The following is a 9,527-nucleotide window of genomic DNA, read 5'->3' on the forward strand; positions in this document are numbered from 1 at the left end:
TGTCAATCATATATTACGTTAACTCAAGACTATTCACTTGCAAGTAAGAAATAACCAGCTTCCGAGGTCGTTTCAGTAGGTGTAAAATTTTAATTTTCTTTCTGATTTTGAGAAGCTCATTTTCGAAATCGTTGCTGAAAAGAATTAGTTACATACCCAAGTGTCCCGTAAGTTGTAAGCATAAACTATTGTTCGGGTCATGTAACACAAGATGTTTGAATAATTCCCTTTAGAGATTATTAATACAATAAAAATCCTAACATTTGCTGGGAAACTGATTTTTCTCTGTTTTATGCAATTTGTGTCTCTCTGACCCAGATTATTATGTCTTGTCAATTATTCTTGTATTTTAATGCTTTCACATGAATATCGTGCCAGTATTTTCATATTATGAATATTTTGCTCTCCATATCATAGTAACTTCTTCATTTTTATTCCCAACCTTATTTTTCACGGGTTCCATTGTAAAAGGTTTTGAGTTGGACATCATGTACCATTAGCAGATTACATAGGAATAAGATTTTCGGAGGGTTGCTTTGATTTTGAAGACATCCTCGGTGTTAATTCCCAGACTCTGCATCAGTTGTCGCATCTAGGTGTTTTAATTCTGTCTATATCTCTTTTGCGCATCAGATACTTTATTTCTTGCTCTTGTATCTCGTAAACTTACCCTTTAAACTGGAAGCTAAAATTCCAGTTTTTTTGTCCAACATAGATTATATTGTCATCCATGTTGCTGTCATTTCAAAGCTCTCTAAAGGCAAAGCCATGTACGATATTCTGTTGATATGAATACAGTTTTTCATCTTATATAGCCTATTTCTATACTACTGTGTACAATTGTACAACTTCTGAGGTTGTATCCCTAGTTATAGTTTCCTAGAGGCTTCTGTCCAACTCTCATGATGTGTTCTCCCTGACTTATGCATGTTCTCTGTATATAAGTTAGAAGAGGTCGTCTAAGGAATGCCATACGAAATTCGAAGGCCGCTTGAATCGATGTTAAGCTTCTTTCAATGAATTTTGAATGCGGATTTTTAACTGTTGATAGGAAAGTTCTAGTGTTGGTGAATAGTTTTTGGATTCGCACATCAGTAGCGCAGAATTCACATAGCGTCTACACCAAGAACCAAATTGTTGTTACGAATACAGGAAAAATGTTGTGCAATTCTGATTTATTGCTTACATAGAGTTTTGAAGAATTTACTTTGTAATCCGGCTGTAATATTCTCTGGATACACGTTCTTTATTTTATCATACGAGGGATTTCATCCATCCTTACTTATCTGAATCATTCCCCAAAAGATTTCGGAGAATATTCGGATCATTCAGAAAAGATGTAGTTAGACTGGTTTGTAGTTCTACCTCGTTTTACAACGTAGTAAGAACATTTATCATGGCTAGGCTCCATTCCTATATCATTGAGAATATTGCAGCATGGTTAATGCTTAGCATATACTTTCAGATTGTTTACAAGGCAGCAATGTGTTTGACTGATGTTTCTGTCTTCATTTGAGCCAAATACAGACATCAGAGTGACCTTTTCCTGGGAGTATGCATTAACAAAAGCTGAGGGTGCTTCACTCCCAGTACGTTGGACACCAATCCGGAATTTCTGACTGCTCGTGCTATTGCTAGATAGTGGTTGAACATATCCAGGGTTCATCCATCCTTTCGACTAGACTCGTTGTTACTCATTCTGGATTTCTAACAACCCTCCTCACCAGGCTAGCCTAGTAGAGATGACGGTTGAACTGCTGACGACCCGACCATGCACCAGATTGTACTGAATTCCATGTTATTAGTAGTATACATGGCCTGATACACACACACACACACACACACACACACACACACACACACACACACACACACACACACACACACACACACACACACACACACATACACACACACACAGAAATATATACGCACACACACATGCACACATCTCTCAGAAACAATCGATATGCGGAATAGTGAAAATATCAAATACTTTACTCAAGTTCAACAGGTAACATTTCTCATTTATGTTGCTCATATCCCACTGTCGTAGTGCTATTTCTTTGTTATAAACCAGCTCCTTCCGTGTAAAAAGAATTCAAATAATTAAAAGGAAAAAAGAACTACATATATACATGCCTGGGTCCCAATATTGCATACATCCTCAGTTATTGTTTACTCCCACAGTGTCCCTAATCGAGCAGACCTGCTATCAAAGACGTTCTAGTCATGATAATCCCATTTTTAAAATTTCTACAGAGAATCCAGGAACACATTGTTCAACGTGTCTTTCCTTAGGTGATAGGACTAGATTTCAGAGCAATTCAGTTCTTATTTCTCAGAAGCTCCTTTCGTTGGCTCCGCATATTCGCTCATTGACTGTCACAAACACACCTGCTCACCCAGTTGATTAATTTGAACATTCTAACTACAATAATTAGAAGAGAGTCGCTAAAATAAGGAGACAGTTAAATCACGAATGAGGAGTTTTACAAAGCCACAAAAAACGGCGTGAATACAGACGATTTTTATCTTTACGATACCTAATTCTCCTTAAGTCTCCTAAATACAACTAGGCGAAACAAAATAAAGAAAACAGAAAACAAATTAATATGAATTATCTGTACTAGTTTGTTGGTTTTAGAGCTTAATTTCTATTCGTTATTTCATAATAATTTCTTCCGCTACCTTATTTGATAACCATCTTTAGATAATGTTTAGGTAATACTTCACATGGCGGCTCATTTTGGTGTCAAGCATTGTCGTTAGAAAATAGATGTTAGTGATGGTTTGCCTCAATGCATAAATCAGATAGGAAAATATTAAAGAATATATTCTAACAAATAGAAAGCTATAATTATAGAGAAGACATGAAAGCAAACAAAAAAAAAAAACTTCTTCATGTTGTTGTGGCTTAGCGCCCAGGTCAACCCTTACCGAGTAGGCAAATGATCAAAGGCTTATGGTTGAGGAGTCGTGAAGTGTTGTGTATGTAACCGAATAAAATCTAATGTATATAGGTTATGAATCGGTTTATAGAAAAAAATGTAAATCGATTTATTTGGTTATGCATGCAGTACACTACTTTCCACAGTTATTTCTAATTTTTTTTCTATGATAGATGGTCTTACTCGAAACTGTACATCTTAAACAAAAGTAACAGAGATCATGAAGAAAACGCACTTTTACACACGCACAAAAACATGAATAAATTATTTCGAACTAAAACATGAAATACATGCACACACATATGTATGTACATATGAACCAGTTACCTTAAGCATATATATATATATGTATGTATGTATGTATGTATGTATGTATGTATGCATGCATGCACACTTGTATTTACTTATTCATATATTTATATCTTAGTGCTAAAAAATATAATAGCGCCAAGAATCGGGAACAGACGTATCAAACTGCACTCTTTCTTGACGAAGAAATTAATCTGAAACGTGAGAAACGTACTCTTACAAGGGAATAAGTTATGTAATTTTACTTAGATATAGCAATACCTATTACTTTTGTTTACGATGCAGACCATAATCATATCAATCGTTCTCTCTATCGATCAATATACAGCACACTCAACCTTTAAGACAAAGTCCTAACTATGCTAGGGTAAACCTGTCTACACTGAATGGATACTTCACAATAGACACTCAAATATTTCACTGTCGTACTAAAGAATGCTTTCAAATTTATTGGTGTTGGTAATCCGAAAACTTTCACTATCAACAGCTTGTAATACAGGAGATAAGGTGCTGCAGCAATAGTTCTCTATATACTATACGTAAACCACAGCTCCTGACAACTCAGAACGATTCTACAACCGACAGAGAATTCTATGGATTGCATCGCATTCCCATGACTCAAAACACACACGCTCTAGACAGAAGCTCTCAGCACTTGACTGTCAGTAACTTGAACACACTCCTAGAAACTTCTACAAGCGCTATCACATTTGACGAGTTTCAGGTTTTCAAAAGACATGCGCAAACACCTTGTATCACTAGCGTTAGGGAAAATACAGGATACCAATAACTGAATGATTGGACACGTATAACGAACAAAGTTACTGCTCACAAAATACAAGGCTAAAAAGTACACACGGTGCGAGTGTGTGCGTGTGTGTGTGTGTGTGTGTGTGTGTGTGTGTGTGTGTGTGTGCGCGCGCGTTTTATGTACTTCTGGATTAGCGAGTGTTTACTTTACAAATAGAGAAAAACGTAATCAACGAATAGGATGGAAGCGAATTTTGTTTCACGTTTGTAATCGAATTATTCGAAGTGTGCTTGTTTGAAATGGAAGGAAGTTTGTGCTGGGTATATTAGGATGGAAATGAGCCTCACCAGATCCAGTGTGTTATGATAATGACCATGAAATTACTGTCGAAAGGCCAGTGTTAAAGTTTTGCACTTTCTTCGTTGAATCTAGAAATAATAGTCAATGCTGATTTTATTGTTATTTCCTTTCATTATTATAGTGCAGATGTATATATTATTTAATATCATTTGCGAAATAGCTATTTCAATATTGTGAGACTGACGCGGGGGTTTCTATGTAGTGGCTAGGTGCGCTAGAAAACGTAACTAAATCTCCCTCAAACTACATTCTACTGTATAGAATAAAAAGATACATTGTTTAATGTGATCTCACATACTCTTAAAAAACAGGGTGGTCCTGGATGGATTATCTTTGAGGATAGGTTTGCTCAATCATAACTAATCTAAACCTGAACAACCGCAACGATATAAATAAAGTTAAAGACTATAAGCAAAATATATACGATATTTAGTAGTGTTCATAAACATTTATTGATACAAGTCATAACGAGCATGAAAGAGCAGAATACAGCTAATATTTTCAATGCGAAATACCAAAAGAATAAAATATTTTAGATAGTATAATGAATACAATAGCTTCTCAATTTCAAAAGATGAAAAGTTTCTGTTAGCCAGCGACAAAAGCATATATGATTTGGTTTATAAGGGAAGAATCTCTGAGAAACCCTTTGTATATTCTATGTATTGGAAAGGTACAAATATTTTACACGAGATGTATTTGGTATTCACCAAGCATTGTGTTTCATTTGACGCCATTTTCTTTTATTCTAGTAACACATTACATATAACAAGTTTATGGAAACGAAACCACGCTTCAGGAAGCATCCCAGGCGTGGGACATTCCAGTAAAATGTAGTTTTTCCTGCTTCTAACTTTATGTGTTGATAGCTTTGCGAGTTAGTTTTTAATTCGATAATCTTTTGTATCGGCTCTACTTAACTATTGATGGAAGAACACTTTGTTCCGACTGTTGTAGGAAGAGTCAAAGTATGAACAAAGCAAAAGAAACCATCAAAAATACATTAGAGATATAGGGTGAAGCTAAAGAAATAAACCATCATGAATTACAGGTTTATATTTATGTAATTCTCAATAGAACATATTAATTTTTGTTTACTACGTAAGATTAGAAACTTAGGCTTTCGTAGAGATAACATGTTAACAAATGACTGTGATTATCTGCCTGTTGGATGGGAAACGACGTATGAGGGTGTGGCAATTACCTGCCGAACAACCACACAGATGATTTGTTTATAGTGATCAAATGTTTTTGTACACATAAGCTCAATACTTCCATCAAATCAACATTACCTGTACAGGTGCACCGTGTGCCATATGTCATGACGAAATGATCACAGAGCAACATGAAATGAAGTATTTTGCTCAAAAACACAGCGAAACGTCCGGTACAGAAATGTAGCCCACTATCTCGCAATTGTGAGTGCAATACCTAACCACTAAGTCATGCACCTTCACACACACACACACACACATGCATATATATATATATATATATATATATATATATTTAGATATATGTATATACATCTAGATATATACGCATATATATGTACATATATGTGTGTAAATGTATGTGTATGTATATATATTATGTAGATATAAGTGTGTGTGTGTGCGCGCGTGTGTTTGTATGTAATGTATGTATAGGTTGATAATAATTTCGAAGTTTCGCTAAACATTGCTTTTCAAACTGCGTTGGAAAACAGAACCCGCAATGCTGACGCAGGTAAATGGTACAATAAGTAGAACACATTTGTTGAAATAAATAAGCTTCAATCATCCATAAAGGATGAGAAACCAACAGTGAGAGCTGAGTTATATTCAATATACGATTGAAGCTAATAGAGAGATGACATTTTGAAAGTTTACCTACAAACCTCTGATAGAGTCCAAGGACTTGGAAACAGCTTGCTTGTGCAAATACAGTCGAAAACTCCGCATACCAGATGCCAGCTTTAAGGGGTCATCAGAAAAGAATGCGCACCGTTTCGGGGGGTCTACCTCGTGAAAGCTTTACATCGCAGCGCTCCTCCTTTCACTGGTTTCCCCCACCTACTGATTCGACTGACTAATATTCAACCTGGAGAGTATTACTTCTTCAACCAGATTTCATCGTTCTCTTTCAGCCATATTCTATGGCTTGCTCCCTCAAATCTCGCCGGGATCTCTTTTAGCGAGAAGTATCCTTGCCGACGTCTGCAGTATCCTTTCAATCTGGTTCCATTGAAGCCTCTTCAACCAACTTCTAATGGAAAGTGTACTACACTCCAACCCGCATCTATGCAGTCTTGCAGCAGCTTCTTATAACTCTTGTCTTTCCTAATCTGGGCTGCATTTTCGTGTGGGACGTTTAGTAACCAACGTTCCTTACACCATATTGTCATATCTGGCCTCTTCCTGATTGGTATTGGGAAAGGCGTTCACACCCTAAAAGATCTACTACTCCGTCTCAAGCTCCATACAAAGTCTCGCCATTCACAGTTTTCTCATGTTCTGAGTAACCGTTTTGACCTTAACAGACAAAAATTATAAACCGTTTGCTGCTATCCTTCTGCAGTTTCCTGCCATCATCGATCATTTCCATCTGCTTCTTTTCGGTACTAGAGAGAATGTTGAGGACCTCACTGTATCTCCTAGTATGTCTTTCCAACGTCATTGAGCACTTAGAATATGCTTCAGTATGCTGACTTTTCCGCATCTTGCATTTTCCGCCATTCTCTATTTTCCACTTCAGCAAATTGCGTGGGGATGGCAGTACATCATAGGTGGTTTGAAGAAGAAAGCTCAACCGTAATGTGCTTCATCTCCAGATCTCATTCCAATCCACCTTCCTTTCAACAACCTCTACTTCTCACTCGGTCATCTGACCTTCCTTTACGTCTGCTTCTCTAACTTTAATACAACCACTAACAGCGACTCTGCGCTCCTTCTGGGTCATCGTCGAAAACGGTTTAAATAGATTACAGCCAATACTTTTCCGGCTTTTATGAATTTCTCCCGCTATATATCAATGTTCAAATAATGCTACTATGCCATCAGTTTCTTTCTCTGCACACCATTTTCTTGCAGTTTTGACATCTGGTGAATTGATCTGTATTTCTCTGTTTTCGGTCTCCCTCAGCATTATGAACGTTCACTTCATTCCAGGTTTAACGTTTTGAAATATCTTTAGCATTTCATATTATTAGCGAAGCTCAATTAAAAATCAAATTCCTTACTCTTATTGTGAACCTTAACAAATCATAATATGCATCCGATAAAAGTAAATAAATAGTATAATAATAATTAATAATATTTTGTAAGTTAACAGACCACACGAAAAGTATTCTAAAGAATTTAGTTTAAAATGTGTCCTTCAAACTATCTACTTCACCTTCTAGTGAGCGGCTTTCTGGTGAAACAGCGAACGAACTGAACATATAATATATACCTTGAACGTATTATCAAGTCCCATTAAATGTTGAAAGATGCAGACAGAGTAGTATAATCAACACTTTGACAGTAACGTATATGCATTAGCTACCGCTAGTTCTATAGAAACATTGCACGTCAAGTCAGAAATACCATAAGCCTCTTCAGCGAAAAATATTAAAACCTTTTATTCGACCACGTACAATTTTACACAGACACTTGATAATTCCGATCTTTCCAAATTAAAAGAAAACGTTCAACTACCAAAATACTCCAAATTATAACTGTATAAGCATCACTGTCCGGCCATTCTTAGGAAATTGCAAGTCAAATGCACCAGTCTATTATGCTACACTAAACACTGACTCGAATGCCCTATCATGTATAGATCTGATTAATTCTTTAAAAATAAATTTTATCATTCACACATTTACGAACTTGATCAGAAAAGTCAATACCGCACTTCCCTTTATATATTTACTGGATTTTTTTTATTAAACAGTATAATCAAAAATTAGTGTTAGTTCTATATCTTGGAATCATATGGAATCCGATTCTCCAATGTCCATGTACTCAATTAAAATTAGGTTCATCTTTTGGATACAAGATTGCTAGACTTTTAGACACTTTAAGCCAGTTATATCTGCAAATAGAACATAATTGTTTCTTATAATTTATCACATAAGCCAACAATACTTTTTAATATATTGGTAAAAATTTAATAGCCTTTTTATCCGATCATTTCTTTTCATATTACAAACAGATAGATAATCAATTCTTCCAACATAGCATTCATCACCACCCACAATGTATAACTATAACTGATAGGGGCTTCTCAATCAATATGGCTCCTCAACTTGGTAAAATTTCAACATCCTATAAAACGAGAATTTTGACCTTAATAAAACGTCATCTTTTACTACATTCAAATCAAGATCCAATGTGTGTTCATTTTGAATCATTTTAAAATGATTTAAATAGCAGGAGGTTGAGTATTTAAATATTCAAACCATTGCTAATAAATTATTATTAAACAATAACTCCATTAATTTTCTTTTTATGAGTGTCTTTTGCATTTATTTTAGACGTTCAATGTTTTTGCATGTTTTAATTTCAATTTGTTCTACTAGTGAATTCTACAAATTAACTACTATAAATAATGTTGATATCTAATCCATATCTAATACTGGCTTGTATACACACACACATACACACACACATACACACACACATACACACACACACATATACACACACATATGCACACGCGCCGCACGCATGTTCGTACATTTAGATATACATTACATTACATGCATTACGTAACATACATACATTCATATATACATTCATACAAACATACATACATTTGGACCTCAGAACTCTCTACATTCAATAAAACAGTAGCCTACAATGTGTTTGAAGTGCCAGTACTCATACCAACATTTGGGTTGTTTGATTGGATGCTTGATGAGATCCGAGCCATTGATGTGAAAACCCGAAAAATGCTAACACATAATTTCCACATAAACAGTGATGTACACCGCCTCTACCTAAAGCGAAAACACGGCAGCAGAGGCTAACATCGATCAAAAATGCCTTTGAATGTCGTATCATATCCCTTCGGCAACATCTTTAAACTACCAAGTGTCGAAGTGCATCCTTTGACCAAGTTTGCATACATGTGGCTGATAACATTATTTAAACATATATATGAGCATATCTAGATATGCAACAATATGCATG

This window comes from Octopus bimaculoides, chromosome 2 (genome assembly GCF_046866305.1).
Source record: "Octopus bimaculoides isolate indiv1 chromosome 2, ASM4686630v1, whole genome shotgun sequence".
NCBI classification, from domain to species: Eukaryota; Metazoa; Mollusca; class Cephalopoda; order Octopoda; family Octopodidae; genus Octopus; species Octopus bimaculoides.